The sequence below is a fragment of the Sorex fumeus genome, unplaced genomic scaffold (genome assembly GCF_029834395.1).
Source record: "Sorex fumeus unplaced genomic scaffold, SorFum_2.1 ptg000268l, whole genome shotgun sequence".
NCBI classification, from domain to species: Eukaryota; Metazoa; Chordata; class Mammalia; order Eulipotyphla; family Soricidae; genus Sorex; species Sorex fumeus.
The window spans coordinates 164,019-182,700 of NW_026606325.1; the positions used below are offsets into that span (position 1 = coordinate 164,019).

At 43.3% G+C, this 18,682-nt stretch overlaps 2 pseudogenes; both read right to left on the reverse strand.

Moving 5' to 3' along the window:
* On the reverse strand, positions 1–686 carry LOC130018778 (elongation factor 1-beta-like; annotated as a pseudogene).
* Positions 687–17,074: 16,388 nt separating this feature from the next.
* On the reverse strand, positions 17,075–18,060 carry LOC130018785 (glucose-dependent insulinotropic receptor-like; annotated as a pseudogene).
* Between the last annotated feature and the right edge of the window lie 622 nt (positions 18,061–18,682).

Below are 18,682 nucleotides of genomic sequence, written 5' to 3' on the forward strand. Positions count from 1 at the left end.
TTAGATCTCATTGAAAGCAGCCACATCCATGGACTGCACCTAGTACTCAAAAGCAGTGATCTGCTCCTCCAACATATCTGTTCCAACTTTATCATCTTCAACCACACACTGTATTTGAAGTTTGCTAATTACGTATCCTACTGGTACTAGTTTGGTAGAGCCCCAAACCAAGCCATCTGCTTGAATGCTTCTGATGCACTCCTCTAATTTTGCCATCTCCGTTTCATCTTCCCAAGGCTTCACATCTAGTAAGATGGAAGACTTGGCAACAAGTTCAGTTTTTTTGGCTTTCTTTGATTCATACTGTGCAAGGCGTTCTTCTCTTAGATTCTTTGCTTCTTCGCTCCCCTCATCCTCATCAGATCCAAAGAGATTAATGTCGTCATCATCTTTACTGTCCCCAGCTCCACTTCCCGTGGTGTCTTCCACATTAGCAGGGCCACATTTGCCCAGAGCTTTCTTCACCCCTAGCAGACTGGCCTTCTCCTTCTCGAAGGACTTGATGTGGTTGTACCAGCGAAGGGCATGATACAAGGGGGTGGGCCTGTGACCTCCTCAAACACCGCCACGTTGGCCTGTGACGACACGTACCCCTCGATGTAGCTTTTGTCCGCCAGGTAATCTTTGAGCACCTGGAGGCCTGCGGGAGTCTTCTGAACTCCAAATCCCATGGCGCTTGGCTGCTGCTGCTGGGGCGAGTCTGCCGAGGGAAAGGGTGACGCGGAGCGAGGAGGCAAGAAACGCTCGCCTCTAAGAGGCAGGAAAAAAAGGGCAAAGGAATTTAGTTCTAATTAAAACTTGAAAATCTGTGAGGACAGAGAAAGGAAGAAATGTGTGTTCGGGAGAGAACACAGGATTCTCCAGAGTAGAAAAAGGCAAGTAAAGAACACAGAAGCAAGTGGTATGCATGTTTAAGTGAGTACACGGGCTTAAAGAGCAAGCCAATTTTGTTATTTCTTCGGGGTGTACTTTCTTTAGTAATGCATACTCCAAATGAGTAAATAGTGATGATTGTCTTTAACTTCCAGACTTGGTCTATTCCATTTTGTCCAGAATGACATTTTATCTTTTAAAATGACAGAATAGTATTCCAGTGTCAGTATGCTCTTGCTTCTTTGGCTAGTCATATGTGGATGGGCATTTAGGTGAATTCCTATCTTTTCCCTATTTTGAATATGATATAATCAAAAAGGGGTGTAAATGTCTCTAGATAAGTGTTTTTTATGTCAGATGACTGCCCAGGAGTTTTTTTTTTTCCAGAAGTGATTTTGTTGTGTCAAAGAATTTCTTTTCTTGTTTTGTATTTTAGGCCATATCTAGCTCTGTTCAGGGCTTACTTTTGGCTTTCTACTCAGGAATCACTCCTGGCAGGTTTGGGGTAACATATGCTTTTCAGGGGACCAAACCCGGTTCGGCTGCGTGCAAGGCACAGCAGCTACTTGAATACTCTTTCCAATCATTGAGTGTTAACCATTATTTTGCGTCACACCTGCGGATCAAAGGGGTTACTCCTGGATTTGCACTAGGGAATTCCACCTGGCGGTGCACAGGGGATTATATGGGATGCTGGGAATCTTACCCGGGTTGACTGATTGCAAGGAGAATGCCCTCCCCGCTGTGCTATAATGCTCCAGCACCGAGAATTAACCATTTTATTGGTAACATTAGTGGCATTTAGTCAATTCATAGTGTTGTGAAAGCACCACTTCTGTCTAGTTCAAAGTATTTTAATCTGCCCTTAATAAAACCCTGTACCCATTAAGCTATGTCTCCTCATGCCTTCCTTGCTCTTCCAAATTCACCCATCTGTTTTCCATTTCTATGAGTTTGTCCATTCTAAGTGACATCCTATAACCATTAACCTTTTGTGTCATTTTTTATTTCAGTTAGGATAATGTTTTTGAGGTATATGGTATGAAAGAAGGATGTGGTGTCATTTTGGGTTAAGTGGAGCATAGTTATCTTAGCGGCATTTGCTGAGGAGCCTTTCTTTGGCCTAACTTCATGAATTCCTCTCCTTTGTAATAGACTCAGACAGAGCCTCTGACTCTGAGGGTTGATATCTGGGCTCTGAATTCAGAATTCCATGGGTCTGAAAGTTCCATCATTTATTTAAGTTTGGAATTGTATTTAAACACTGATTTATAACGTAGCCCGTCCCAACACTGAGAAAGCCTGTTGATTTTGGTCACAAAGACCTGCACACCTGAACTTTCAGCAGGTTTATTTCTGGGTAAGTCTCGGTTCTGAGATAGTGGAGTCTGACCAGATGCATGACTGCGACTTTGCAGTTGGGGAGTGAGCAGCAGCCAGGGCTCAGTTTGGGCGGGCCCTGGGCTGGCCCCTGAGGCCTCAGCTATGCATGGATGATAGAAGGAGTTTGGGCAGCTGCTTGGTCTCTTTCAAGATTTTGAGTCTCTGGAGCAAGAACAATAGATGAGCCTACATGGTACGGTGCGTGGTTCCTGGGTGTGACTGCCAGAGCTTCCAGAAGTACAGGGAGGTAAGGGAGGTAGCCCATTCCGAGTCAAGATTTCAGTCACAAAAACTTGCATACTTGAATTTTCAGCAAGTTGGTTTCTGACTAAGTCTCAATCCTGAAACAGTGGGGTCCACCCAGAGAGAAAGCAGTGTGGGAGTAAGAACCTTCTGGGACTCTGTTTGGGCCTTTCCTGGCCTGGCTTGCCGACCTTGGAGAAAGTTCTCTTGCATTCATAGGGTTTCTCTCCTTTGTGAATCTTCTCAAGTTCAGTGAGGTTTGATTTCATGAATCAGCTTTTCCTACATTTCATACTCTAAGGGTTTGTTCTCTTTGTGCAATATGTTGTGTATAGGGAGACCTGATTTGTTGTAAAAAGGTTTTATCCATTCTTGATATTCATAGGCTTTCTCCCCTGCATGAATTATGTCGAGTGAGGAACAATTTTATCGAAAAATTTTCTTACTTTCTTTACAATTCATAGGGTTTCTCACGTGTGTGAATTCCATATTGTTTAATGAGATATGATTATAATGAGAAAGTTTTCCCGTTTCCTTTCCATTCACAGGTTTTCTCTGTGAATTTCGTTCCTATTCAGTTAGGTATGATTTGAAAGGAAAGTTTTCCTACATTCATAGGGTCTCCTGTGTAAATCCTCTCATGGTTAGTGAGGTTTGATTTCAATGAGAATTTTTTCCTACATTTACAGGGTTTCTCTCGTGTGAATCCTGTTATGTTCAATCAGTAATGACTTAATGGAGACAGATTTCTTCCTGCATTCACTGCATTCGTAGGGTTTATCTCATGTGAATTCCTTATGTTCAATCAGACATCACTTCTACGAGAAAGATCTTCTACATTCAATACATGAACAAGGTGTCTCTCTTGTTTGAGTCCTCTCATGTTGAATGAGAGATGATTTCACTATGAATGTTTTCCTACATTGTTTATGTACATAGGGTTTCTCTCCTGTGTGCGTTCTTTCATGTTGAATTAGGTCTGGCTTCCTTGAGAAATTTTTTCTACATTGTTTTTATTTGTAGTGTTTCTTTCCAGAGAGTCTCTGTTTTGAGTTATCTATCATCCATGGCTCTACTCCTTATTTCATGTTTACTTTTTCATGGCTCTACTCTTTGCTTCAACTTGTTGATTGCTTCAGGTGTGATGACAGAAAGTCCCAATGACTCCAGGTCCTGTAGTTTTCCAGCATCACGTCACCGAACAGGGTCCTCTGCTCATCAGCCAGGCAGGAACTGCCAGTCTTTGCACGTAACGTTCACAGGCTCCTCCACAAAGAGCACCGTCCCCAAAGGTGTTTTCATAGGTATCTCTTAGAAATTCCGTGAGCTCTTGAAGTAGAGTTGAGGAAGATTGGGAAAACTGGCATGGCTGGCTCCTGTATCTTAAGTCTTATGTTTATGGTTTGGACAGAAGTCTGCATAATTTCATGAGCATGCCAAGTTAGAATCTTTCCTTCCTGTACCTGCTGTCTGTGCTCTTCTGCTGCTTTACAACCTGTGTTTGATACTAAGATCCTCCTTCACGTCACAATGAATTTAAGTGAAGCAGCGATTTTGGCCCAGGATGATCCTGGAAGCAGCAAGTTCTGGTGGATAGCGTCATTTGGAATTTTGAAGGGCTCTGCAGGAAATCTTTTGAATGCTTTGGACAGACTAGAAGAATTGTGCCACTCCTTGAACACCAGGGTTTTCTTCCCTAGTGATCCTGATAGGGAAAGTGTATCCCTTGAGCTCTGCCCCTCATTTTTGTTTCATTTTAAATCTTAATGATTTTACCCGAGATCTCGTGCTGGGAGTTAGGTCAATTGTCAAAACTCTTGGAAAAACACCACTTTTGACTACATTGGTTGAGGTCACTGCAGTATATCTGGACTTAGTGGTGCCCTGTTCCAGAAAGCAGCTGCAATCTGTAAACAGTGAGATCCGAATTTCAAAAGGAGTGTTAGAGAGATCAGGTCTTTTGGTGTATGTATATTCCTAGGTTTGTAGATAAGACTTCTTTAGAGGAGGACCGTGGCCTAGGCAATAAAGTAGCAGGGTTCAGGGTATTACATGAATTTAAGGTGAAAACTGGATATTCTGAAAGAGGACATAACATTGAAGAAGCAACAATCTATCATGCAAAAAATGTGTGTCTTGGTTTTAAAGAGTAGTGTTAATTGATGAGAGATGTGGATTATTCATGCCTGTCCCCAACCTCAGTTATTCGCCTATGTAAAAAAGCTGTGGCAGCTACTGCTCTTAAAGCACTTGGCCATCCTGCTGCACCTGGCTCTAGATTCTTGCTTGAATATCCCGTTGGTCTTTTTCTGGGACCTAATGACTGGGTTAAATCTCCAGATGCTATGCCTAACTTTTGGAGCCAAACATTAAAGCGCTTGTGCAGCTGTGGCAAAGGTAAAGCTGGGGCTCACGTTTAAGCCCACATTGGGGCCAGAAAGGCAGTTCTCCGTTCTGATCTACAAAAGAAGAGGAATGTCCTTGGCATCCCTCAGACTTTCACGTAGGGCTTTATTGCACTGTAGAATCAATGGTTCAGTCCACACTGTGAGGCTTGAAGGTGCTTCTAGGTTGTAGGCATCGAAGCGTCAATATAGCATGGAAAGTCTGGTTCTAAGGTTCTCGTCGAGGGGACCCGAACAACTCCCAGGTGTTTCACCTGTTACTGGTTGAGCTAGGCCTTGTTTCTTAGGATTTCATATCCCCAAAGCTAAAAAATTAGAGGAGTTTGCACAGTTTTTGTTATCCTTATTGTGTAGGGGAACAGATGAACAGATTATGCACACACTGAACAGGTTTTACCTTTGTAAGAGTACATCCTCTGGATCATGACCCAGAGCACGTGCACATAGAAGAGCATGGTTCCAAAAACCCTGAGGAAATAGACCTAAAAAAATGAGGTTGTTTCCCCACATCCCACTTTAAAGGTAATACGTGTTGCGAGTCTTCTATTCTCTGAATGCGCAAAGAAGGATTTTTTTGATCTACTTCTGTCAACCAGAATGTGGACGGAGAAATGTTTCCCAATATACAGTAGGGATTTGGGAGTGTAGGGTAAATTGGAATAAGAGGTTCCTAGGGTGCTCTTAAGTTACTTTTGTACCATCCTTCGTTGCGCATCAGATTTGCTTTCTGCCACGTTTGGAGAAGTACATAGGGGCTCAGGTGTTTTAAAAGACCAACCAGCAGCTCAGATTTTGTCTCTGATTGGTTACAATCCTGCCCTCACTTGCAGTTTTAGGAAATAGTGGTGTCAGTCTGAAGGTGATTGAGGTCCTTTAATTGACTACACAGTGTGGAATGTGTCAAGGTTCTCTGTGGGTTACTTGCTGCCTAAAGAGCAGGGTCATCTTGCATCATGTGATCCTTCTGCTGAATGAACACGACTTCTAATAGTACTTGGTACCATTAATAGTGGTAAGCAAGAGGGACTGATGCCTTTAAATCTTAAGGATGTCTCTGCACAAATATTATATGGGAAGACATTCATTACCAAAGAAGGAATGTCTAAAAATGATCACACCACAGAGAGCGTAGAGGGTGGGTATGGTATGTTAGTTACATAACTGACTGTGGCCACAAGAAGTTGACCAATTTTGAGAGATAAGGGTCCCCAAATAGGACTCTAAAATAGAGCAGATCCTTTTTGTACTCAGAAGAAACTTGATAATCTTACCTGCTACTTCCAATATTACCGTAGGTTCTTCTGTAATATATTTTAAAATTTGGAGGAGGTTGGGAGGTAGTCCCAGCGGTGCTCAGGGCTGACTTAAAAATTTTTTTATAAAGTTCACAATTTATTACACTCAATGTTCAAACACCAATCCCACCACTATTACACCTTTCCAGCACCACCCAATCTGGCCCCAAAAGCAGGTCTTATATTTCATTTTCATTTTATTTCATTTCATCATCCTGTTATTCGTCGATTGCCTCGAGCAGGCCCCAGTAACGTCTCTTTCATCCTAGCCCTGAGACTATATTCAAAGCTATTTAGGAGAATGAGACCCATCATTGTTACTGGTATTTGGCATACTTGGTGCGCCACGGGGAGTTTGCCAGACTCTGCCCTGTGGGCAGGCTACATTCGATAGCCTGCAAGTTTGTCCAAAGTAGGAATAAGACAATAAGATGTCATAAAAAAAAAGACCTTAACAGGTCTTATATTATTTTGCATTATTTCTTATGAAAAAGCCTCTAAAATGATCCAAAAAGTTTCCTTAGAGGAAAGTGTGTGAAGCTTGTTGAACCTCACAATAGAGTTGTTAAGCCCTTGTGTAACAACAGGTAATTAACACGTTGTTACAGGCCAAGCCTTGTGTGATTTAATTGGTTGTCTTCTACTTTACACCCCATCTGATGTGGTGTGCTATTCCTGGTACATCAGTGGTGTAGAGTATGGGTTGTTGCTCCAGGAATTTTACAATTTTAAATAGGGTGATACAGCTGGAGTTAAATGTTTAACCTTATGGTGGCTTTGAGGTCTGGAGCATCTCTGCAGCTTGTTGCTCTCTTCTAAGATTTGTGAGTCTCTGGCTCATGGACTTCAGTGAACTTTTATGGCCCCAGAGGCAGTTCATGGGCATGACTGCCAGGGATATGGGGAAGGTCACCCAGTGTCAGTGCTGACTCTTGAGTTTCAGCTCAGGAAGCAAACTTGAGTCAACTGCGTGCAGGCCAAGTGGCTCATTTCGGGGCCCGAAAGGCAGTTTCCTATTCGGAACTCCAAAAGAGGAATGTCTTTTGCATCCCTCAGACTTTCACATGGGGCTCTAGCTAATGAGTTTCAATGTAGAATCCATAGTGAACTCTACACGGCAGGCTTGAAGTTGCTTCTGGTTTGTAGGCATTGCAGTGTCAATATAGCATGGAAACTGTGGCCCTAAGGTTCTAGTCCTGGGAATCAGAATTACACCTAGGTGTTTCACCTGTTATTGGTTGAGCCTGGCCTTCTAATGATTTCCTGGCTCTGCACTCAGGGACCACTCCTGGAAGGGCTCTGGGGATCAGCTATAGCACCAGGACTGAACTTGTGTCAGCCACGTGCAAGGAAAACTCCCTATGCTCTTTATTCTCAACCTAGCCCCTTCTGTAATATTTTGGGCAACTCGCTCATTGTTTTATTTATTTAATCATGAGCAACTGCAGCCTCACTAAAAGTGGAAAGGGAATATATAAAATAATGTGAAACTGAAAGAACTGCAGGGAAAGCCCAAGCATCAGAGGACATGAGTATGTATGGGATGGAGGGCTCCTGAGGTACAGAAGGAATGGTCTTGTGGTTTATTTGTTTTGTTTTGTTTTGTTTTGGGACCACACCTAGTGGTGCTCATTGGTTATTCCTGGCTCTAAACTCAGGATTTCCTCCTGCCAGAACTTGAGGAACCATATTAGGTGCTGGGAATTGAAGCTGGATTCAGGAAGTAAAAGGCAAATGTCCTACTCACTATTTAGTGTTCTTGCCCAAAATAGTTTAGTGTTCTGGGCGTTTTTTGGTTTTTTTTTTTTGCTTTTTGGGTAACACCTGGTGATACACAGGGGTTACTCCTGTCTCTACACTCAGGAGTTACTCCTGTTGCTGCTCAGGGGATCATATGGGATTCTGGGACTTGAACCCGGCTAGGCCACTTGCAAGGCAAACGCCTTACCCGCTGTGCTACCTCTGCAGCCCCTGTGCTGGTAGTTTTAAGAGTAAACATAAGCCATTAGTATTGTGCACAGTCTGAAATCATTTTTGGGTGGTCTTGCGATTCCTGGATGCAAAATGCTCCCTGGCTTCCATGATATTCATGTCCCTTTCACCATGCCAAGATCTTAGTGCTTGCCATCCAACCAGTCTGTACTATGGTGCAGGGAAAGAACTGCGAGTCTTTTGTGTTGGTTCCTGCTTTTGCCATGGACAAGATGCCAGGATTCGTGTGCTTTAAGATGAAATTCTCATTATTCAGCATCTCCTATTGTGTTTTTAATTTTTAACTCTAGCCTTTGAAGGTCCAGCGGTTTGTAATGTGCCCGCCTAGGGCCTCACTCCAATCCCTGCATTCATAATAGGAGAATGCAGGAGTCTGGCCAGTGAGTCAGAGTTCTTCAGCAACAGACACAGTTGTAGGGGGCAGAGAGTGGCTTGCTCCCCCAGAGGGAGACCAGTGCTCCCCGTCTTTCCGAGGCAGCATTCCCGTCGTTCACTGGCAGTGCTCAGGGAACCAAATGGGGTACTGGGAATCGATCCCAGGTCAGCTGCATGCAGGAAAATGCCCCACCCGCTGTAGTATCGCTCCAGGCCTGAAGGTCTGATTTCTTGTAATAAGTTTTCATCTATTCTTTACATTCATAAGGTTTATTTCCTGTATGAGATTTACAGTGACTCTGGAGAACTGTTAGACAGAAGAATTTTTTTCCTTCAAAAGATTTCTCTCCTGCATGAATTCTTTGTTTTGACTGAGAGAGGATTTGCATGAGAAAGCCCTACTATGTTTTTTACAATTCATAGGTTTTCTCACCTGTATGAATTCAGTATTGCTGAATTCGATATTATTTTAGTGAGAAAGATTTCCTACATTCCTTCATAGGGTTTCTAACCTGTATGAATATGATAGTGTTGTATTAGGCATGATTTTATTGAGACTGGGTGTCAACATACAACTTCATTCAGAATGACTATATGTGGGCAGAAGGAACCTTATATATGCGAGCCAAGTCGATATGGTTTCAGAGATTGACACTGGCCCTTCCTCAAAGTATGCCCTCCTAGAGCATTCTAAGTCATCTTCCAGGAATCGGTCTCTTTCACCATTTGCTGTTATTTGTTAGTAGAGTTGATTACAGATAAGCTCATTGTTGATTTGATTTGCATTTTCCTGGTATAGGAAATTGTCAATTAAATCTTCCTTGGCTGGGATATACAACTTTTCCATATATGTGTCTGTCAGATTCTAGAAAGAAAACAACTCTAAAGACAGGGAGTAAGTTTCATCTGGAAAGGCTTGATGTATTTGGTAAGACCCAACAGATAATGGGGGTAGTAACTTATACGTATTGAGGTAAGTAGTCTCTATTTCAATACTACTGTGTTTGAGGTCATCGTATAGAAGTTTAAGATGTTTGCTTGCCTTGAATGCAGCCTGCCAATTAGATCCCTGGCACTTCAATATTCTTGGTAATAGCCCTGGTAATAGCCCCAGATATCAAGTGATATGCTCCTTGTGGTTTTTCACTCTATTATCCTGAAAGATTCCTTACCTGTGATATACTATTTTCCCAATATATGTGTCTGTCATATTCTAGACAGAAAACTACTCAGAAGTCAAGAAGTTCGCTTCTTCTGCACAGGCTTGATCTCTTTGGGTAAGACCCACCAGAATTTTGAGGTTACTCACTTATACAAGAGTATTTCTAAGGGTAGAGCGATTGTGCTGTTTCTTACTAGGGCACAAAAAATTGAGGCTGGGCAGGGTGCATGCAGAGCAGATATCCTCAGGTCTGGTCTCAGGTGGTCCCCCTCCCACAATGCCGTGTTTCAGGGTCTACCAACCAGATGACCTTGGCTTTGATATAGCAGAACCACAATGTGTTGAATATGTAGCATTTCATCTCAGAGTTCTGTCGCTCTATTTGCACTACTCTGATGGTTTTGTGTCCATTTCTCCACTCTTGGAAATGAGATCCAATTTGTATGCTCTGCAGAAATGCTCTCTTAGTCTTTTTCTACCCCTGAACTGTCATCCATTCTGAACTGTCATCCATTTGCCATCACGCTAATACCGAGCTTTAGTGGAACAATCACTGTCTTTGTAGGCCTTATTGCTCCCATAGTTTTTCAAAGTGAAATTAGCTCAACTGTAGGGCCAGCCTCTCTTTTCCCAGGTCATCTCCAAAGAAATACTGAACAAGCTATCTTGGGCCTCTTGATTCCTACCCCAATATATGCTGTCTTAAAAAAAATAGTTTAAGTATGGACGTTTCTCAAAAAATTAGAATTTGATCTCCCATTTGACCCACTAACACCACTCCTGGGAATATATTCCAGAGAGGCAAAAAAGTATAGTCGAAGTGACATCTGCACTTGTTTGTTCATTGCAGCACTCTTTACAATAGCCAGAATCTGGAAAAAACTGAGTGACCGAGAACAGATGACTGGTTAAAGAAACTTTGGTACATTTACACAGTGGAGTACTGTGTGGCTGTTAGAAAAGATGAAGTCATGAAATTCACATACAAGTGGTAATACAAGTGGTACTATCATGTTAAGCGAAATGAGTCAGAAAGAGCAGGATAGACACAGAAAGTTTGCATTCATCTGAGGAACAAAAAGCAACAAAATGGGAGACGAGCACCCAGGAGTGGCAAAGATCAGTACCAGGAATTTTGTTCCATGACTTGGAGGCAGACCACATGTACTAGGGGGAAAGAAAGCTCAGATAGAGAAAGGATCACCAAATAAAGGGTGTTGGGAGGATCCTCCCTGGGTGGGAGAAGCATGCTGAAAGTAGACTATAGACCAAACATGATTGCCACTCAATGCTCTCTTGCAAAACACAACACCCAACAGGAGAGAGAGAGAACAAGGGGGAATGCCCTGCCACAGAGGCAGGGTGGGAAGGGGGAGATGGGGGGTGGGAGGGATGCTGGGACCCGTGGTGGTGGAGGATGGGTGCTGGTGGAGGGATCAGTACTTGATCATTGTGTGACTGAAACCCAAGCACAAAAATTTGTAAGTCTATAACTGTACCTCATGATGTTTCACTAATAAAAAAAATAAAAGAAAAACAAGAAATACAAAAAGGCAAAAAATAAATATATTTAAAAAAAGAAAAGAGAAAAAATAAAATACAGGGATGGGGACACCATTCCAATGGCAAAGCTTAAAAAAATGCAGCTCAGATATAGAACGGACCCCCAAGTAAAGGGTGCTTGGAGAGCCTACTGGGGTGGGAGATGTGAGCTGAAAGTAGATTGTAGACCGAACATGATGGCCACAAAATATATGCATTGCAAACCACAACACCCTAAGTGAGAGACAGAGTAAAAGGGAATGTGCCTTCCAGAGGGAGGGGAATGAGAGGAGGGATACTGGGAACATTGGAGGTGCAGAATGTGTACTGGTGGAGGGATGTGTACTCAATCATTGTGTGACTGAAACATAAGCACGAAAGTTTATAAGTCTGTAACTGATGGTATTTCATTAAAAATTTTTTAAAAAATTTTAAGCCTCTTCACTCCTCACGCTGCGCTCATCTCGTCCCAAACCCAGGTCAGTTCAGCTGCCGCCTCTTGAACCCGGGACTTGCATCTCTCCCTTCAACACCCCAGGCGACCCCCAGACGCCTGGAGTAAAGCAGTTATGAGCGTCTGCCCTCCCCTCTTCACACCTCACACTGCACCCATCTCGTCCCAAACCCAGGTCAGTTCAGCCGCTGGTTCTTGAACTCGGGACTTGCATCTCTCCCTTCAAGACCCCGGGCGCCCCCCAGACGCCTGGAGAAAAGCAGTTCTGAGCAGCTGCCCTCCCCTTTTAACTCCTCACGCTGCGTCCATCTTGTCCCAAACCCAGGTCAGTTCAGCTGCCGGCTCTTGAACCCGGGACTTGCATCTCTCCCTTCAAGACCCCAGGCGTCCCCCCAGACGCCTGGAGAAAAGCAGTTCTGAGTGTCTGCCCTCCCCTCTTCACTCCTCACTCTGAGCCCATGTCGTCCCAAACCCAGGTTTCTGTAGAGGCTTGGCCTCTACACAAGTGGGCGTGGCTTCTGCAGAAGTGGGCGTTGGCAATTTTTCGGCGGGCCAACGCTGATGCGGCCGCAAGAGGTTACCCATACTAAGGTATGGAGCGATAGCACAGCAGTAGGGCGTTTGCCTTGCACGCAGCCAACATGGCCGACCCGAGTTCGATTCCTCCGCCCTGTGGCGTATGCGATATGCCAAAAGCAGGAACAATAATGGGCCTCATTCCCCGTACCCTGAAAGAGCCCCAATATGCCATTGGGCTATGCTAGCACGTGACAGGGATTAATTGGAGCCATTACTGGTGCCCGCTCAAGCCAATCAATGATCAGCAGGATTACGAGACAAATGACTGATATAAAATATGCAATTCAAAGGAGTTTAGCTTGATTCATCTGTGTGTGTTGGTGTCACTGTCTTCACAATAAAAAAGATTTTGTAAGTTATAAAGAAACAGGCAACAACAAGTGGCCAAAGTCATTGAAATTGGAGGTTTTGTTTCCCTAAAAAGTGTAACCAGTATTCTCATAAATCCTTCTCTCAAAATGGTTTATAAAACAGAGAATCCTGCATGCTGAGAAAGTGCCACAGTCTATGAATTCTTATTTTTCTGTTCCTGAAAGAGGTCTTTTGATTCTGGGGAGAAAAGCACCTCCAGCATCTTCCGCAATGGGGCAAGTGCTGTTTCTTACTAGGACACAACAAATTGAGGCTGGGCAGGGTGCATGCAGAGCAGACATCCTCAGGTCTGGTCTCAGGTGGCCCCCCTCCCACAATGTCGTGTTTCAGGGTTTACCAACCAGATAACCTTGGCTTTGATATAGCAGAACCACAATGTGTTGAATATGTAGCATTTCACCTCGGAGCTCTGTCGCTCTATTTGCACTACTCTGATGGTTTTGTGTCCATTTCTCCACTCTTGGAAATGAGATCCAATTTGTATGCTCTGCAGAAATGCTCTCTTAGTCTTTTTCTACCCCTGAACTGCCATCCATTTTCCATCACGCTAATAGAGAGCATTAGTGGAACCATCACCACCTTGGTAGGCCTTATTCCTCCCATAGTTTTTCAAAGTGGAAACAGCTCAACTGCAGGGCCAGCCTCTCTTTTCCCAGGTCATCCCCAAAGAAATACTGAACAAGCTATCTTGGGCTTCTTGATTCCCACCCCAAAATGTGCTGTCTTAAAAAAATAGTTTATTTGTTTTGGGGTGGGGTTGGTTTGGGGGTCACACTCTGCTCTGCTCTGCTCAGTTCTTAATTTTGGTTCTATGTTTAGGGTGTTCACAGTGCCAAGAAGACCATATGCAGTGCCAGGAATGAGTGTAGGGTTGTCGTTGTGCAAGGAAAGTGACTGTTTTTTTTCATTATATATATCATTTTTACAAACATAGTTCACAATAGTTCATTACCGAAAGAGTTCATTACAGATAATATTCAAACACCAATCCCACCACCGAGCACCTTCCCACCACAGTATAGAGGTAAGTGTGTGAGGGTTGTTGTCTTTTATTCTGAATCATTTAAGCCCAAATATAAGAGAATACACGCAAGTATATTAGAAACCGAATGAATGTGTGATAATTTTGATAAGTAAGTGAGATAGAGTATATGAGGTTGCATGCCGAAAATGCGGCCGCACACTCCAGGAAGGCAACTTTACCCCTATTTTATCTCTATGGCCCCTGAGCATAGTGCCTTTTTTGTCCAATGGACATTGAATGAAGCCTGCCAGAACCTCATCACCACCTGTTTTCTTGGTCTCTCCTAGTATTTACCTTTAAAGGAAGATGTGAAACAGAGCATTTCCTGTAAGACAAGGTAGACTTTTGTGTTAGTAAGTCCTGAGAACAACCAGGTATGGCCTGTAAACAAACAATAACAAAACCCAAACCCCCACAATATTGCATTACTTTTCACTCTATAATGAACATGAGTCAAAATGTTGTGTTTTCCGTTTAGAGTGGAGAACAGAACTTTGTGAATGATTGAAGACATGTAGGTTCTTTAAAGAAACCGTTCAGTCTCAACTAATGCTTTGCTGTCATGCTTTTGAGAAACAGATAATTCCATCCCATCTAATTCTCCTTAGGTCAGGGTTAGAATTGGCTTTTGAAGAGATGTTAGTAATGACTCTGATGATGGTTTTATTTAATTAATTAATTTTGCCTTTTGAGTCACAGCCGGGATACGCAGGGGTTACTCATGGCTCTGCTTTCAGGATTACTCCTGGTGGTGCTCAAGGGATCATATGGCATGGTAGGGATTAAACGTGGGTTGGCCTCATGCAACGCAAACGCCTTACTTGCAGTACTATCGCTCCAGCCTCATGATGCTTTTCTATGAGAAAGGCGTTAGCAGCAAAAAAATTTCTTCACGAATATTACTTTGATTCTCCAGTTTATTTGGATTGTTATAAGTATATCATGGGCTATAAGTCAATTATTTGTTTTAAAATGTCATCAGTTTCAGGATTAGAGAGATAGTACTTTTAGTAAGGTGCTGCCTTGCACCTCCCAGAATGATTCCTGAGCACAAAGCGAGGAGCAAGCCCTGATTACAGATGGTTGTGGCCCCCTATTTGTATCTTTTATTAAATATGCAGTTAATTTACCGTTTCTGAGTACAAAGTTGTAATATTTTAATTTGTAAAAAGGCTCACTTGGCTTACTTTGATTTTAGGGCCACACCTGCCAGTGCTCAGAGGTTATTCCTAGCTCTGTACTCGAGAGAGTATATAAAATGCCAAGGATTGAACTCAGGACAGCTGCATGCACGCAAAATGCCCTATGAGCCGTTCTATCTCTCCGGTCATCCCTTGCCTTATTTTTTTAAATCATGTTTAATAATCATGTGAATATTTTATTGTCCTTTTAAATTTTGCCTTTTTAATGATTTCCTTAGACTACAATCCCCAAAATGGAAGCAGAAGATGCAAAAATAACAGGTTGATAGAACCACTAACTTGTCTTATTAAATTGCTTTTCTGAAAGACCAAGTATGTGGAACCATCAGCACTATGAAGCTATGTCTAATCATTTCTTACATTCTGACAACACTGGGCTGTATTTTTTTCCTCTGCAAGGTATACTTTGTTATCTTCAGGCTACTCTAATTTGCATTTTTCATTGCAAGTTGGCCATGTGTTTTCACTTTTAGTCCTTTGGTATATTAACTTTATTTTTAAATAATTCCTTCTTCAAAAAATATTTGATGTACACAGTTGTGTTGTTGGGGGGTGGGGATTGAAAGGGAGACATGTTAGGATCCTTGAGGAGCTACACTGGTGGTAGGTGTTGTGTTGATAATATGTGCATTAGAAACCACTATTTATAGTATTGTAGACCAAGTGATCAAGTGATGTGAAGTAAACCACAAAGTATAAATTATAAATTAATAATTTTTTAAAATGTGATCATTTTCAGGGTTAGAGACATAGTACATCAAGTAAGGTGCTTGCTTTGCACCTCCAGGAATGGTTCCTCACAAAGCTAGGAGGAAGCCCTAGCATGGATGGGAGTCGCCCGCCAGAAGTGAACAATTTATAAACAAATGGACTATCTTAAAATAAGAAAAAGTGAGCAGAATACAAAGACAATCTACACAATGGGAAAGGTTATTCACCCAATACCCATCTGATAATGGGTTGATATCAAGGATATACAAATCACTCGTTGAACTCTACAAGAAGAAAACCGATTCAGAAAATGATTTAAAAAGGAGATTATCCATGACTTCTACTCGGATCTCTTCAATAGCCACGTCCACCTGCCCACCTACCAAATTCCGCAGGATGTATATGTCATTCCCAATGTTCCTTTTCTGAAATACGACATACCATTTCTTTGGTAAAGAAGCGTACAGCTATGGTAAAGAAGCATTCATGCTACCTTGTCCAGACAAGGTAAGACCTTAGCAACTGAAGAACTTGCCGCCAGTACTCGTCAATACAGTGGCTTGGCTCGCCAGTACTCGTCAATACAGTAGCTCAGCACTTCACATGCTACCTGTCTGAATGCAAGGTTCTGTCCCAATGGAAAACCAGAAGGACCATTCTGTTGTACAAGAAGGGAGACATCCACGACACCGGCAAATATTGCCCAATCTGCCTATTGTCCGTTGTCTACAAGTTGTTCACTCAAGTCATCCTGAAAAGAATAGACAGAACACTAGACAAAGAACAACCATGTGAGCAAGTCGGGTTCCGAAAAGGATTCAGCACGATCGACCATATCCACACGGTGACCAAGCTCATTGAGGTTTCTCTGGAGTTCAAGATGCCACTCTGTCTAACGTTCATTGATTTTAGGAAGGCATTTGATTCAGTTGGGACTGAAGCAGTCATCACAGCCCTAGCCAAACAGGGTGTTCAAACCCAGTACAACAGGATCCTCCAAGAGCTGTATTACGGATACACCACCAGGATCTCACCATTCTACAAGGAAGTGATCATCGACATAAGGAGAGGGGTTCAACAGGAGGTCATATGGCCCCTAGTTGAGAAATAGTACTTTAAGAGAGTATACCAGTATAGGAGAATCAGACCCATTGCATAATAAGGACAGAGGGAGAGAGAGAGAGAGAGAGAGAGAGAGAGAGAGAGAGAGAGAGAGAGAGAGAGAGAGAGAGAGAGAGAGATTTTCAAATGGGAAAAAAGATTCAAGGAGAAAGTCAGCATCTTACCCCATTACCTGGTGAGACAAACAATGACATTGGTTGGGTTTAATAGTCTGACATAAGTGTTCTTATTCCACAAGTTCCATATGCTCTCCTGGTTCAGAGTGGGGCTAGGAGAGCAGGTAAGGGAGGGAGAGTTCTTTTGAAACTCTCTGCCCTTATCATATTTCTCAACCATGAAACTAGAAGATAGTGGTAATATGACAGGAGCTTCCTCTGGATCCCTCTGGGCCACAATTCCTGGCTGAAAGGAAGAGAAACAGTGAGGCAAGCCCCTTCTTTATTCCTACAGCCATCTGGTATAGCTGCTGCCACACCTCATTCTGACATTAGGCAAATACCAGTGGATTGAGTAGAGGGTTGCCCACACTGAGCAGCCACAGGTACCCCTTCCAACACTATGTAGAGGTGGTGCTCCTGGCAGTATCTCTAGCACAATGCCCGTGATAGGGAATGGAGTCCAGGACAGAATGAAGGTTCCAATGAGAACAGTCACAGTGCAGATGGTCTTGAAGTCCTTGGGAGTTCTTGAGGGCCTGTAAGCTCCAGCCATGACTCCTGCATGCTCCATCTTTCGGACCTGTTGACTGTTCTCAGAGACAATCTTGAGCATGTCACAGTAGAGGAAGACAAAGATGGGCAGGACTAGGAATAAGCCAGCAAGAAGAGGGTCAGTACATAGACCCGGTGAAACACAGAGAAGCTGCAGGGTCCTTGGTAGGTGGTCTGCTGGAATACAGGGACTACAAATGGGAGGAAACCAAACAGATAAGAGAACAACCAAAGCCCGGCAATGCAGGCCCCAGCCACAAACCCATTCATGATCTGGAAGTAGCAGAGGGGCTACTGGATGTCAAGGTACCCGTCAAAAGCAACAGCATGACTGTAAGGACTGAGGCAATTGCCGAGGAAGTGATAAATGCCATCCGAAGGCTGCGGAGGGTCTTCTGTGTGGGCCGGGTGGGGCTAGTGAGCTGATCTGTCACCAGGCCAGAGATGGCTACACCAAGCACAGCATCAGTCATAGCTAGGTTCGAGGTGAAGCAGAGACTCACTCCATCATTCTTGTGGATCAAAAACAGCAGAGCCACACCACTAGTGAATTAGCTGCATTGATGAGCGAGGACAGGACAGCGAGGGTCACTCCAAATGGGGACGATAACTCCATGTCTTGAAGAAGCATGATACCCACTTACTCAGCTCAAATTCCCAAGGGCTAAAGGAGCTGTGGGCTCAGGGCTGTGGCACAGTTCTGTTCTTCTTTGGTCATTTAGGCTGGCAGCTTGCCATCTTTGGAATCCCGCTAGTCTTCTAGAGTTATTCCCAGTCTCCTTTTCACTCCTCATCCTCTTGCCTCTCCAGCTCTCTGAAGGTAGCAATCAAAGGGCATATATCCTATCCCCTGAGCCTGAGTTAGTCCCTACCCTTTGAACAACCAAGTTACCAGACAACTCCTAAGTAGCTGGTGCACATCATCTTGCCAGGCTCTCTGCCTTTATGATGATTTGAGGGCTCTGTTTGGACAGACTGGGATATTAGTCAGGTGTCCTGTCTGGCAGAAGACATAATTAACATAAATCACATTTTGTCTTCAGAGTTTGATAATAAGTTTCCACCCTCCACCCAACCCCTGCTAAAGGACTACCTGAAAAACGAATTTCCGCTTAATTAAGCAATTACTTAGTAACTTATTCTCAGTTAATTTTATGGTTGCCTTCAGTCAAGCAAGGTGATAATAATCAGTTGATGTGGGAAGTCAGGGCAAGCAAGTTACTTCAGGGTCCAGGATA